This window comes from Microtus oregoni, unplaced genomic scaffold, assembly GCF_018167655.1.
Source record: "Microtus oregoni isolate MIOR12 unplaced genomic scaffold, Mior012 000011F_ref0000422, whole genome shotgun sequence".
Classification (NCBI taxonomy): domain Eukaryota; kingdom Metazoa; phylum Chordata; class Mammalia; order Rodentia; family Cricetidae; genus Microtus; species Microtus oregoni.
This window is the reverse complement of record NW_024543070.1, coordinates 38,398,589-38,410,764: the sequence shown is the minus strand read 5'-3', so window position 1 is coordinate 38,410,764 and position 12,176 is coordinate 38,398,589.

Below are 12,176 nucleotides of genomic sequence, written 5' to 3'. Positions count from 1 at the left end.
AAACCTAGTAGGTGTCAGGAAAAATGGGGACAACCACAATAGAGGACTATTGTTTAGTAATATGGTTGTGTATGACCATAGACATCGGTCAGAAAACAGGCAAACCAAGAAGTGGTCATGGCCAAGGAGAAGTAGAAAGGCAGATTGAACTGCAAGATGTCTCTAATGTAGAACTATTTTTCAATTAAAGAAAGAAAACATAAATTAACCATCTGTTGCATGTCTGAGACTGACCTCAGCTGCCCATTATACACTTAAAGTCTGGTGGGTCTTGATGAGGGAAGTGGTTCTTGCTGCTGATGGGGTTGTTTTGTGTTGGGAGGTTGGTGGGAGTTGTTTTAAAGCTGGGAGACCTCCTAGAGTGCAGTTGCCTCGCAGACTTAATGGATAGGGTCTTGTTGGATGACACCAAATTGGTTTTGTATGGAGAGGCAAATGGCGTCTTTCTGCAGCCATGTCTGTGTGGATGCAGGTTTTAAGGGAGCCACAGCCGGGAGCGTGAATTCTCAAGCCAAGTCAAGACCACCTGGATTGCCAGCAGTCACAGCAGCCTCCTGAAGTTCATTGGGCTCTACCCAACAGCAGCATGGGAGGCACGGAACAAGCAGCTGCTTCCTACCCCTCGGATGGCCTAGGCTCTTTTACAACGGTGCAGAAAATTGAGACAGGGTCTTACTCTGTAGTCCAAGCTGCTGTTGAACTTACAGCAATCCTCCCACTTCAGCCTCCAGGAGACGGGGATTTACAGGCACATACCATCACACACACGTTGTTGGCCTTCTCTTACTGACATGATCATTCTTCTACCAGATAGGTGACATCATAGTTGAGTGATCAGTAATCCTTAGAAACATTTTCAGAAGTTGCCAGTGGGGGGTTTAAATTTTGTGGAAAAAAAAAGCAAAAGCAACAATTTCTTGAGAAGCTGTGAAGGTGTTCAGGGCTGGCAAGTGCAAAGTCCCCATTACAGAGGAAAATGCTACTTACCCTCTACTGTAGTAACAAATACAAGAACCCCAAGGTTCAGGAAAGGGAAGGGGGCATGTTTTTTCCTTAGCAGATTTGATTGTTTGTTAAGAAAATAGTTATTGTGTGCTTTTCCACAGTTAATCAAGCCATCTTGCTCCAACCAAAACATATCTACGTGTCAGTTTGAAGGGAAGCAGCAAAACCAGGTGCAGCTCTGCTCTCTGCTCACAAGGGAGGCGTTAAATGTCTCTCCATAGCCAACACCCTCAGTGCCGGCTCTCTTTCCATTCCCTTTCAAGGACTTCGTTAACAAAATGAATCGGGATCATTGACCTAAGTTCTGAAGTTGCCTCTCTCTGAACATCTGTCTTCCTTGGGCTGAAGTCTCCAGAGAAATAGTCAGTGAGGCTAGGTGGCAGATTCCCTGTGACACGAGGCAAGCCTACTCAGTCTGTTGTCTCCTTGTGGCTGTCCCCTGCCTGGGCCCTCATGAACACTGGAAGTTAGTTCTCAAAGCTCTCAGGTGCCTCACAGATTTCCTCTCTACACAGCCCTTTCAGGATGTTCCTCCGTTCTCCTTCCCAAATGCTGAGATCTGCAGAAAGCTCAGAGAATGCCCTCCACTTATCTACCTACAGCACCTAGCTTAACCAATGCCATCAGAGAACGACACCCACAAATCTTGCTTTGTGTATAATGTCTTATTTGGAACCCCAATGTGCTGAAAATGACTGAGAGATGCTTAGCAGGTATCTGCAGGGAGGGCAGTCAAGTTCCATTGCTTTTAAGACTATTGGAACTACTTCAAATAAACCCCTGAAAGACCCCAAGATCCAAACACTAGTTTATGTCTTCATGTGCATTTTCATACAGTGTATCATATTTGTTCTCTGTTATTTCGTGTACTCTGTTGTTCTATATAAATTATTATTAAAGAACTGTGTCTAACGCATCTATTCTACAATGGATGTTGAAGCACTATCTGAAATAGTTTACATTTCTCAGGAGTCATGACTATCCCAAAATATGGCACAAAGTAAACCATTCAACACCTATGTGTTTTCTTCCCAACAGAAGTGACTATGAACACAGAGTGTTTTTGATTCCAAGTCAGGGAAGTCTTACACCAGTCCACTCACTTACTGTGGCTGGTGCCCGGTGGTGTAAAATAGTGACGGTAAGATTGGAAGAGGAACAGTCCATGTTGTTGGTGCCCAGTGGTGTAAAATAGTGATGGTAAGATTGGAAGAGGAACAGTCCATGTTGTTGGCAGTGTTCGCTGTACTGATCTTCCTGCTGCCTCTACAGATTTTGCCATTTATGACAACTCACTGAGTCCTTTGTTCATCATTCACACAATGTCATATATATATATACACATACATATACATATGTATGTATATATGTGTGTGTGTGTGTGTTTATTTCATGTAAGTAGCAAAAAAGAGGAACAAGTGGTTGTATATTCTTGTTCAGTGCACTTCCTGGGTTGAGACATATCCATCCCACCCGAGACCATTCCTTGCCTTGATAGGCTGGATGTGCATAAGACACCAGGTTTGCTCACGTGCCCTGTCTTACCATCTTGTGCAGGGCCTGTCACACCACAGGGACATCTTAAGCCAACATGGCCTTGGCATCTCTCCAGGTGGTCCCTTTTCCATGTGTCTCATTATAGTGCAAGCATCCATGTGAGTTACTGGTAGCTGGTTCTCCTTAACACTGGTCTCAGGAATAGATTTGCAGGGCACAGCTTTGCCCCAAGCCTGTCCCTTGACTAACCTTTGTCCTTGACCCTAACAAGTGTCCACTAATAACACCACAGGAAAGGAACTCGGCTGGGTGCACAACTGTGTGTATAAGAAATTGAAATAGAGCCATGAAGATCCAACTCTGTTGACAAAGCTCCCCAGAAAGTACTCTTGAATCTACCTGGAGGACGCCTGGAAACTTTCCCTAAAGAAATGGTACATGACTTGGGTAGGGGAATACCCAGTGATGTCTTAGCAGTTTCTGTCAATCCTGATTTATGTTAGGGTTGCTTTCCTTCCTTCTCAAAATGCTTCCTTCTTCCTAACCAAGTGTGGTAGCACATGCCTATTCCCAGTTCTCCAGTAGCTGAGACAAGAGGATTGCTATGAGTTAGAGGGCCGTCTGGGCTGGATAAGAAGAACCTGTCTAAAAATGAAACATCTTTTTGACTCTTCCAGAGTATAAGGGAAAAATCACTTCGTTTTTTTTTTCAGATCCATTTCAGAACAGTATCACGCTCATGTGAGTCTATTCTAGCCTTTCTCGACCCCCAGATTCTGAAGGTAGAACATAGATAACAAAGGTATTTTGCATTCTGTTATTCATGAAGCTTCATGATTTCAAACAGATCAGTGTTCCACTGCCTTGTCAATATGCACACAAATGAAAAGTTGTACAGCACACAGAATAACAACCCCTCAAAGATATCACAGAACCTGTGAGCATGCTAACATCAAAACAGAATAACAACCCCTCGAAGATATCACAGAACCTGTGAGCATGCTAACATCTAAACAGAATAACAACCCCTCGAAGATATCACAGAACCTGTGAGCATGCTAACATCAAAACAGAATAACAACCCCTCGAAGATATCACAGAACCTGTGAGCATGCTAACATCTAAACAGAATAACAACCCCTTGAAGATATCACAGAACCTGTGAGCATGCTAACATCAAAACAGAATAACAACCCCTTGAAGATATCACAGAACCTGTGAGCATGCTAACATCAAAACAGAAAAACAACCCCTCGAAGATATTGCAGAACCTGTGAACATGTAACGTCTAAACAGAATAACAAGCCCTCGAAGATATCACAGAACTTGTGAGCATGCCAACATCTAAAGGGCCTTTGAAGATGGAATTAAGGGTGTAGATATGAAGACAGAAAACCCCTCCTACGGTACCTTGTCAACCTACTTTCACCACACAGGCCTTCAAAGCAGTAGAGGATGGAAGAAGGTGGAGCTAGGAAAGGAGCGGAGGTGGGGAGAAGGCAGGAGAAACTCAAAATGTGAAAATCGCTTTACTACATCATGTCTCCCTTGAGGATGGAGAAGAAAGCCATGAGCTAAGGAATATGGAGCCAGGGACAGCCAGTAAAAAGGGGAGTTTCTTGTCATAGAACCACACAGACCCAAATTCTTCCCAAAGTGCAAATGAATGAGAAGATGTTTTATCTCCAAGAGTCCCTTGCAGGAATGCAGAACTGCTAAGCTTTTGATCTCAGTCACAGGGAAGAACCCCTGCATTAGACTTTGGTGTACAGGACTGTCTGACCTTGTGTGTTTGGAAGCTGCTAAGTGCCTGGCAATTCATTACAGCCACAACAGATGACCAGGCTGCCCTCGGCAGCAGGGGATCACAGGCGCTCTGAGGTTCATTCCTGTTGACTCCGAGTGACCTGGGCAGGTTCCCTCCTCTGTGAAATCCAGTTTCCATAGCTGCAAACAGTTCTGATAGCACTAAACACTTGCCCTGACTACACGTATACTAGATTGCGCCTGTGAAAACACCTAGCAAGATGCTACGGCTACAAGAGGGGCTGGAGAAAACCCTTTGCTAATTAGAGATGTACCCCCCAATGAAGTGGATCCCAACCTTCCAGGTGCCAGCATCCTTTAATGCCTCACACTGTGGGGACCCCAACCATAAAATTATCTCGTTGCTACTTTATATATATGATATCTGATATGCACCTTTCAAAGGGGTCATGACCCACAGGTTGAGAAACACTAGCCCAATCCATATATGTTCTCAAATCCATTTCTGGGGAGTCTTCATCAACTTAGACTATTTTCCCCCTTCTCTCAAAAGCTGCTGTGTTGGCTTTGTTGTGATTACAAAGCCAAGAAAGACAAAAGGAGACACGTTGGCTCAGTTTCAGAGGTTTCAATCTGTGGCTGTTTGGACAGATTATCTTTAGATGGAGGCAAGGCAGAGCATCAGGGCAGAAGCAGGTAGTGAAACAAAGCAAAACCAGAGAGAACTAGGCGGAGTTGCAGATATACTCCAAGGACAAGGCCCTAAAGACCTACCCTCTCCAGCTCCAAACTGCAGCACCTCTCCTCATACACTGGCTAGGGACTACTCCTTCAACACATAAGCTCTGAGGGACAGTCTAGACACAAACACCATAGTCGCCTTTACATAAGTAGGGTGACTTCTCTAAAACACGACCTAAGTGCCATGGAGTCGGGCTGTACCCTTGGCTTTGTCTGCCATTCCTGGCTCCAGATTAATGAAGCCAGCTTAAATCACTCTCAAACAGTTATAGAATTGGCTTTATGTGACAGTCTATGGCCTGGTAGCTACCAGGCGTCCAGCTCCCTTTCTCACCCATCCACTGCTGAGCACAGGGGCTCTAGTGATGTCAAATGGGTCCATGTAGGGTGCTGGTAATTGGCATGGTCATAAGGAGACAATGGCACAGGCCCCCAGGTACACCTCACCCATTTAAAGCTTCACGGTACCCACTGCTGCTCCCCACAGCCTATTCTCTTTAAACAGTCCTGTTCTGCTTTAACAACAACGGTAATTTCTCATTTAGTGTTGCTAAATTTGCAGTGTCCAGAACAGTAGATTGGCTGCCTTCTTTGAAATCCCAGGAGGTGAAATATAATCAGTTTGATATTTATTAAGTGGCCAATCGCCCATGACATTCGAGGTGCAATACACACATGCACACCATTCTGGCAATATCAATACATTGGAAGAAACCGGTGTCCATTTGATATTGTCCACTGAATAGTCCTTGTCTTCTGCCAGTAAGTTCTTGTTAACCTAGAAAATCAAGACCTTCAAAACAGGACAAATCTCTGGCTAGGAGTTGAGATTCCTTGTTCCTGTGTGAACCCTGTGACTGACTGTGAACCTCAGGATGCCCCATCTTCTTACCAAATACACACCCACGGTCTCACCAACCATACTTTTGTCATGAGCTGTTTGGAGAGTGGGATAAGAATTGCCCTGGAAATGACAAGGCTCTGAATGTGTGGGCAAGAGAGCCCCATACCAGCCAGCAGATGGTTAATTTAAAGCTGAAAATTCCCAACTCAGCGTTAACCCTCCCGGCCTTCCTCCGAGGCAGCCACCAAGCACCTCATTCGTTCACTTGGCAACATGAGCTCCCATCACGTGCCTGCTTTCCCCTTGTCACCTTTCCCTCCTTCACCACCATTTTTTACTGGAAACATTGTAAGATGCTCAGATGTGGCCAGGCCCCTGCCGGGGCCATGCATATGCATGAGGTAGAGCTCTTGCCCCTTGGAGATACTGATGTCACAACTCTGGGGAAATGGCTAAGTAACCATGACAACATGGCTCGATGTTGCATCCTGCTTTGGAGGGCTCTGGGATGGCTAGCCCTCTATGCAAGTAAGACAGGGACATTCCCTCAGCAAGGAGTGCTGAGTGTCCAGCTGATGGCAACCAGCCAGAAGCGACAGAGGGCCATCCACGCTTCCTTCCATCTGGCTCCCCTCGCCTGCTCTGGTGACTGGTGAGCAGCCTGTGATTTATCAGGCTGAGCGTCCCACTCGGGAGCAATGAATGAATCTGAGAAGGCAAGGGAAGCTGGGAAATACAACCGTCCGTCTTGAGGGTTGAGGTTAGAGATTCGATCTTTGTCAATTTCTTTCTCATCTTAACCAGGTGCCACTGACCCTAGGGTGGCTGTTCAGGGTGATTTTCATATTTTAAAGTCGTTATCTTCATCTAGCAAATTCTGCGATGTGGGCAAAGATGGATAGAGGACACGTTTTAGATTAAAAAGCAACCTACATATTGTCAGCTTTAGGATGTGAGTCTCTCAAATCACTGTCAATGATAATAATTTAGTCATGGTGTTATTTCCAAGGTAAATTTTCTCAGATAACCCCCATCACCACTACAGTTTCTAGATTTTTTTTTAAAAAAGACTTAAGTACATGTTTCGAGCCCCCATCATGGACTGCTAAGGTCTGAGAACTGTTTTGTTCCATTTTCTCAGCCCCTCCCACCACCCAAAAGTAATAATGTCTGAGTACACAGCATGTGTACACTGCACCTGTCAATTTCAGAAACATTTCCACTATTAAAAAATAATAATTTAATGGGGACGCAGTGAATGTATGCTGCCCTATTGTTCAAGGCTGTAATTTGAATAGCATTTTAAAAAAAGGAACAAAGCCCCCTCGCTAACAGGATGTGTGTGGAGAGCTTTTTTCTACTTGCCATGCTCAGACAATACTGGCGTGTGTGGAAGCAAAGAGAGCCGCACATTCAGTAACAACAATAAATAATGACATGAATGGGCGATTGCTTATGAAGTAGAGGATATGGGGTTGACAACATACACACGGGGGGAGGGGGCTTTGTGGGGTCCCTACGGCATCAAAGCTCTGTCTTGATCATGTCACACTGTCACTCTGTATGCTAACCTGCCTCCTTAGAGCCACATGCCAGAGCCAGTACGCTCCAAGTTACAGGACCCGGCAGTCCCAGGTAGTCCCAAGAACCCTCTAGTCAGATAGCCCCCAGTGAGAGGCTTCATTACCCTCTAAGTGTCCCCTTTACCTACATTGCTATTGGCGCTCCTGTCTTCATCACCTGCCACATGGCCATCTGATCCCAGCAACTCATCAACTGCCCAGGACAGAGAGGCTCTGACTCCTGGCCATCTGCCAAGAGGACATCTTTGGACTTTATGCTCACAAATGTCAGAACAGTTGGGCCATTTCTACTACCTTGTGAAAAGAGAAACTTAAACTCACAAGTATCATTCATAAATATAGCAGAGTCGTCGTTGCTAGGAGGGTAAATGTTATAAGGCCAATTAATCTGTTGCCCGACAAATGCATCGGATTGAGTTCCACAGTGCAACGTCCTACTCCAGGAAAGAAGGGGAAATACCCCGGCTGTGCAGGACACTTTTGTTTCAAACCCGGGGCCACTGAAGCAGCTGTGTGTAAGCTGTACACATTCGAGATGAACCAAATGGTAAGCTGAAGAGTCATCTCTCGCTTGGTCTCTTGGGAGGCCTCAAAAAAAAGTATACAACACCAACAACCCTCATCCTGGTTGCTTGCCTAACTGTGGGGCTTTGTGGCATGTGTAGAAAAGTTATCTCTTGACCCAAATCCTAAACTATGAGAAACTCTGTCCGCTTTATATTTACCAGCATTCTAAACTGCATCAGAAGTCGGTTCTTGCTAATCATTTAGAAAGATCATATCTTTTCCAGAACTTTTGTGTAGTTCACAGAAGGCAAGAACGCAAAGCCAGACGGAAGCGCACTTGCAGGAAACACTGTCTCAAACTACTCTTGAGCCGGGAGATGGTCTCCGCTGCTCCGTCACAAGAAACACTGCCTCATACTACTAGAGCAGGCAGATGGTTTCCACTGCTCTCACTGCGCATGGCCTCTCCAACCTGCACTGAGCGCTTGTCTGCAGAAGAAGGTGAATTTAGCAGCACTTACCCACGTACTTCTGTATCCCAAATTCAGACATGTCTCCCAGCCAGTCTCAGCAAGATCTTTGTCCATGGTTACACAAAAGGCTGCCCTTTCCCTGATCACAACCATGTCCTGATCCAGAGAAAAAAAAACAAGAGGCGCTGCAGGAAAGTCTTTCCCAGATGGACCCCCAGTCCTTTCTTCTAAACTCTCTTGGTCTTCAAGGAAATCCAGAAAAGACTCTAATGTGGGGCTAGGACTCATTGAGAGTCCTCACAGGCTCCAAGCTCTCTTGACAAGTCTGCAAAAAGAGCATGGCCCATTAATCAAATAACTTTATTTCCCTCGGGCTGGTTACTTAAATTTGTTCTCTACTCTTAGCCTGGCTCCTAAACAGGACACAGATGAAAGTAAACTGAGCCCTCACCTTCAGGTGGCCTGTCTTGTTTTGTTCGCTTTGTTTAGTCAAGGGTTTTAAGACCATCTCACACAGCACTAGCTGTGTTCAAACTCTCCACACGGTGAAGTATGATGACTCCACAAACAGTGTTAGCTCCTGCTCCTCCTGCTCCTCCTGCTTCACCCCTAAGTGCTGAGGTGACAGGCGTGTGCCACCACACTCAGTCCCAGCCAGTCTTAATCCACAGTGGGAACACCCAGAGCCATGACAAAATCAGAATTGTAGTCTTAAGCAAAACTATCTTCCACCCTGTTTTCTCAGGTCTGTCTCCCTGGCTGGCCCATGAGAAGCACTTATGCATTCATTGCCCTCAATGTTTTTACAAAAACCAAACTGTGAATATCCATCTCTCCTTTGCCAGTGACAAAAGTTCTTCTGTCGTTCTTCAAATTTTTCTGTCCCACATGTTGCTCCCAAGTTCAGGAAAGTGTGAAGTTCCCAAACCGGTCATATTCAAGTCCCTCCCACAAGGCTGAGGAGGAGAAACTGTCTCTGTATTTTATACCGGAGTGGCCGGAAACCAAGAGTAGCAGTATCTCCTCCAAAAGGAATGTTCAAACTCGGTCTCTGTCTCTTATCTCTGTCTCTTATCTGTCTACATACATGGCCACCATATGGATGGGGTTTTAAGAGCCTGTAAGTAGGTCATGGTTACCTCATTGCTAGCTCTTTCAGCTCATGCTGACACATTTTCTTGGCAGATTCACCCAAACTTCTGTTTTATGTAAAAAAAAAAAAAAATGGCTATTTTGTCCCCAAGAGCTAACTACATCTTCCATGGACCTTGACATCTAGCATGTACTTTCTTCTCCCCTCATATAGGTTCTGTTGTTAGATTTGTTCTCTTTTACCACAGACAACAAAAATCCAGAAAAAAAATACACAAAATAATTTTTTCAGACATTTGAAAGAAACAAAAGAAAAATGTGCCTCCCCCTATGGAAAAATATAGACACAAGATGAGCCTCCAAGTTGAGGCCTGTTTCCACATAGCAGTTCAAAGAATGGGACAAAGGCAGATTCCAAAATTCTTACTGAGTTTATAAAACATTGAAGAGAATTCAGGAAACCTCACAGCTGTAATTTTTAGGGCAGAAGAAGATATGCAGAAAGAGATTTCTAGAAATCCGTGTAGGTGTTCGCCCCTCTCTATTGGAACTTTCCCTTGATCTCCTCATGTGGGGGTCGCTAGTCCATGAAACAGCAACAAACAGCTTCTAAAGAAAGTGTGTTTGCTTGAAGCCACGACTAGAACAAACTCAGAAGCTCACACAGGGCTTAGAACTTCTTGAGCTCTCAGAAGAACTACTATACCTTGGAAGGACAGATAAATTAGATAACAGGGTAGCCCAACTATAATCTGGCACAGGCAGTTATGTGTTTCAAGTCAACAAGAGGAAAGCAAACTAAAGGTTCCATATATACATAAGTTACCATGTTTGATGTGATAAAAAAGTTAATTATCCTGACTTGATCACTGTAAATTATAAACTTGTATAAATTACAACATTATACCCTATAAATAAGTGCATATTATTTAAATTAAAAATGAAAATTATACCTTTAAGTCCCTTTAAAATAGAACCAATTTAGGCTAAAATAATAATCATATAGTATATAACTTGTAATATGTATTAAAATAAAATATATGATTATAGCTCAAATAATTAAAAGGCAAAAGAAAATATATTGTTATTTGGTTCTTCCATTATTCATGAATAGCTTCAGTGTAGTATGAAGTAGACTGTGATAAACTAAAGATGGAATAGTAAATTATATTACAACAACTTACATATGAAATAAATGGGTCTGACGAATAACCCAATTGTGTAGATAAAAGGAAATAACTTAAAGCCCAATTAGCAAATAATAAAACACATTTCAAGAACAATCAAGTGTTTTTCTATATGTTTTGAATATACAGTTGGCTTTCAACATTCACTATTTCCCATTTGTGGATTCAACCAACCTGAAATTGAAAATTTTCAGAAAAGAAGAAGAAATTGTGTCTATTGAACCTGGACCGTCTATTTCTCTTCTTGCTGTCATTGCCTAAGTGGCATACTGTAATCTCTGTCGCCGTAGCACTGACACTGCGGTAAGTGCTGAAGGAACACTGAGATGATTTAAGCATAAGAGACGACGTGTGGTGGTTTGAATGTAATTGGCCCCAATAGTCCCAAAGGGAGTGACACTATTAGGAGGTGTGGTTTTGTTGCAGTAAGTGTGTCCTTTTTGGAGGAATCGCTTCACTGCGGGGTCAGGCTTTGTGGTCTCTTTTGCTCAAGTTTCCCTCAGTGTGACACGAAGTCCACTTCCTGTTGCCTTCTGGTCAAGATGCAGTCAGAACCATGATTGCCTGCTTGCTGCCATGCTCCCCACCATGATGATACTGGGCTGAACCTCTGAACTGTAAGCCACCACCTCAGCTAAATATTTTCCTTCATAAGAGTTGCTGTGGTCATGGTGTCTCTGCACAGTACTAGAGACCCTAAGACAACAAGGGTAGACGACATGCCAACACCAATTCATTTCATGGAAGGAACAAGCAGCTGCAGATTGGGGTTCCTTGGAGGAAGGTCCCAGCCCAACCTACTGCAGACACTGAAAGACACTATAGTTTTGTTTGCTTTCATGAAAAACTGTGGACTCCACTTAAGAACCAGGCTTCCCGTACTAAACTCTGGATATCCCGAGTTCAGTCCGAACATACTTCTAAGGCACAGCTGACACAAATAAAGCTACCAGTGTGGGACTGTGGAGATGACTCAGTGGATGAACTGCCTGAGTTTGGATCCCTGGCACCCATATAAAAACTCCATGCTGTTCTGGGAGGCAGAGCTCCCTGGAAAGACAGTCAGCCAAGCCAATGGGAGATGCTCTTCTTAAAAAGTAAGGTGGGAACAGCTTAGAAAGACATCAAACCTCAACATGTGGCTTCCACATGAATGTGTGCAAACCTCAACACATGGACATATGAATTCCTGCACATACACATGCACATGCGTGCACACCCTCTCCACGTAGTGTTTCCTGGAAGAGTAACATGCCAATTCATTACCACAATAACAAAGATCTATATGAGACCATCCAGCCATGCCCAGACACAGGTGACTTTTTCTGTGTGTGTGTGTGTGTGTGTGTGCCTGTGAGGTCCAAGGCTTAAAGAAGAGGCTAAATTACTGACTGGAAAGAAGCTGGGGGCCATACATAGGTCACACTCCTCCGTAAGCTCAAAGAGGCTCAGAATCTGCACTGGTGTTACCTTAAATAGC